This window comes from Suncus etruscus, chromosome 3 (assembly GCF_024139225.1).
Source record: "Suncus etruscus isolate mSunEtr1 chromosome 3, mSunEtr1.pri.cur, whole genome shotgun sequence".
Classification (NCBI taxonomy): Eukaryota; Metazoa; Chordata; class Mammalia; order Eulipotyphla; family Soricidae; genus Suncus; species Suncus etruscus.
Window position 1 is genome coordinate 145,730,415 of NC_064850.1, and position 3,651 is coordinate 145,734,065.

The following is a 3,651-nucleotide window of genomic DNA, read 5'->3' on the forward strand; positions in this document are numbered from 1 at the left end:
TGAAGAGAAAGGTTGATAGAAGGGAATTTCTAAGGTTGTCTTGAATAAGGAAAAGTCTTTGAATAAGTTTTTGAATGTCTTTGAATAAATGGAATGACAATATTAGCAATAGGGTTATATAGTTTATCTAGGATACAAAGAAAATTGTCTGTATAAAGGGATGTAATTTTTTTAAATGGAGTCATTAACAGAGAGAGGTATTTGTGTAGGTATTTCATCAGTGACAATTTTTGGTCTCAAGAATGGTTAGGGATATCTACATTGCTTATTTCCTTTTGCTTTTATTTATTTTTATAGCTTTATTTTCAATAATATTTTTATTTACATACCTTTTTTTGGTCCCTCCATTCACAATACAGACCAGGCAAAGGGCCTGGGTTGAGGTGAATATGGGGTGCATTTACTGTACCTCCTCTTTCTATACAGTCAGTGTAAAGAACATAGCCTGTGGTAAGCATTGGGAGACCTTATCTTTTCTTTTTATATATATACATATATATACATATACATATATATATATATCTTCACCAGTGCAACATTTCCATGACCAATATCCCAAGTGTCCTTCCTCCCTACCCCACACCGACTTGTACTCTAGACAGGCTTTCTACTTTTCTCATTCAGTCACATTTTTTTATTATAGATCTCAGTGTAATTATTTTTGTGACTGTACTAAACAATCCCTGTGGTGAGCTTCATGTCGGGAGCTGAACCCTCCAGTCCTCCTCTATTTTGTCTCTGAGAATCATTACACAAATGTTTTTCATTTTTCTCAAAACCCATAGATGAGGGAGACCATTTTGTGTTTATAGTTCTCCCTCTGACTTATTTCACTCAGCATAATAGATTCCATATACATCCATGTATAGGAAAATTGCATGACTTCATCTCTTTTGACAGCTGCATAATATTTTATTGTATATATGTATCATAGTTTCTTTAGCCATATAATCGAGCACTTTGATTACAGACTTGATCATAGTTAGGTTTCAGTCATATAAAGAACACCTCTCTTCACCAGTGCAACATTCCATCACCAATGACCTCCATCTCATTCCCCCTGTTTGTATTTGAGACAGACTTTCTACTTCTCTCACTCATTGACATTGTCATGATAGTTGTTAGTGTATCATTTCTCTCACTTCATTCACTACCCTTTGTGATGAGCTTCATTTCGTGAGCCGGTCCTTCCAGCCCTCATATCTATTGTCTCTGAGTATTACTACAATAATGTCTTTTAATTTTCTTAAAATCTGTAGATGAGTGTTACCCTTCCCCCAACTTCCTGGCTAGCTTACCTTGATGGGTGGGGTCTGTGGTTACTAATAAAGGGATTGCCTGAGTGGTGAGAGGGGATTCAGCAGGAGAAGCCTCAGGAGGAGGAAGCAGGACAGGGAGAGGAGAGACAGGCTAGATGAAGGACAGCTGGAGGAGGCTGCTTAAAAGGTTAGCTTAGAAGCCAAACCTTATAATAAAGGTTCATGCCTCCTGACTTTTAATAACTGCCTGTGGATCATTTTCTCACTGTTATCCTGATACCTACAGACCAGCCAGCTAAAAGGGGATGCAGGCACCTGGCCTGGCCAAGAAAGGCCTCACCATTCATCCATCATCACCCACCACCATCAAGGACAAATATTCATTTAATTAATCGCACCAGGGAGACTCCATGAACCACCCAGGACTCTATAATTAATAATTAATACAATAGATGAGTGTGAGTATTCTGTGTTTATTTCTCTTCCTCTGACTTACTTCACTGAAATAATAGTTTCCATGTCCATCCATGTATAGGAAACTTTAATGACTATATCTCTCCCGACAGCTGCATAATATTCCATTTGTATATGTACCACAGTTTCTTTAGTCATCATCTGTTAAAGGGCATCTTGGTTGTTTTCAGAGTCTGGCTATTGTAAATAGCAGTGCAATGAACATAGGTATGAGGAAGGTATTTTAGTATTGTATTTTTGTGTTCCTAGGGTCTATACCTAGGAGTGATGTAGCTGGATCATATGGGAATTGAATTTTCAGTTTTTTGATGAATCTCCAAATTGTTTTCTATAGAGGCTGGACTAGACAGCATTACCACCAGAATTGAATGAGAGTATATATTGAATGAGGGCCCCTTATCTGATAGGTATTTGGATAAATAGGTTCTCCCATTCTGTGGGTGGCTTTTGTATCCTAGGCACTATTTCCTTTGAGGTGCAGAAGTTTCTCAGCTTAGTACAGTTTCATCTCTATCTTCACTTTACTTGTTTGGACATTGCTGTTTCCTTCTTGAAAATGTCTTTAGTCTCATTGTCATATAGTGTTTACCTACATATTGTTCTATATACCTTATAGTTTCAGATCTGATATAAAGGTCTTTAATCTATTTGGATTTGACCTTTGTGCGTGGTGTTATATGGAGGTCTGAGTTCGTTATTTTTGCTAGTGGCTGACTGTGCCAACACTACCTGTTGAAGAGGCTTTCCTTGCTCCATTTTGCTCTAGCAATTCATGGGTATTTATTGTTCCAAGTGAAATTCACTTCTTTGTAAAAAGTCTAGGTATCCTTAGAGGGATTGCATTAAATTTGTACAATGTTTTGGGGAGTATTGCCTTTTTAATGATGTTAATCCTCCCAATCCATGAACAACGTATGTGTCTCCATTTCCTTTTGTTTTTTATTTCTTGAAGCAGAGTTTTGTAGTTTCTTTGTATAGGTCTTTTGCCTCTTTTGTTAAGTTTACTCCAAGATATTTGAGTTTGTGTGACACTAATGTGAATGGATTTTTTTAATGTCCATTTCTTATCTATCATTATTGGTGTACAAGAAGGACATTGATTTTTGTGTGTTAATTTTGTAGCCTGCCACTTTACTATATGAACCCATTGTTTCTAGAAGCTTTTTGGTAGACACTGTAGGGTTTCCTAGATATAGTATCATGTCATCTGCAAACAGTGAGAGCTTGATTTCTTCCTTTCCTATCTGAATTCCCTTGATATCTTTTTCTTGTTTAATCACTATGGCAAGAACATCCAGCACTATGTTGAATAGAAGTGGTGAGAGAGGGCAGCTTTTCTTGTACCAGATTCAGAGGAAATGCTTTTAGTTTATATCCATTGAGAATAATACTTGCCATGGTCTGTGGTATATTCCCTTTACTATATTGAGGAAAGTTTCTTCCATTCCCATATTGATGAGAGTTTTTTTTCTTTTGAATATTTTATGTGTATTTTCTTTAACAGCTATAACTCTTTCTAAATATTCTTTTACCGTGACAATTCTACCCACTTTTTTATCTTTTATTTTTTTTAAATTTTTTTATTTTTAATTATGAGAACAATGGTGCAAAGAGGACAAGGTAAAGTTACAGTGGAAGGACAATCACCCATAAACAGAGTGCTCAGAAGAAATCCCCTTGATGATGCCTAAATATTGAACTTATAGTCAAAGAACATTAAGAAAAATAAGGCAGAACCCATGTACAATTACTTTGTCCACAAGTTCCCAGATTAGAGGTTTTTTTTTTTTTATGAAAAATAGGTGTTGAACCTTATTGAATATTTTCTCTGCATTAATATGATCATATGATTTTTATTTTTCTTTTTGTTGATATAGTGTATTATGTTGATTGATTTTTGTATGTTAAATCATCCTTG

General features: G+C 35.6%; 1 non-coding gene across 1 annotated transcript; it reads right to left on the reverse strand.

Annotated features, from left to right (window-relative positions):
• Positions 1-334: 334 nt before the first annotated feature.
• On the reverse strand, positions 335-467 carry LOC126005132 (small nucleolar RNA SNORA51). Its single transcript, XR_007494307.1, has one exon. It is a non-coding gene; the product is annotated as a small nucleolar RNA SNORA51 (small nucleolar RNA).
• Positions 468-3,651: the final 3,184 nt, after the last annotated feature.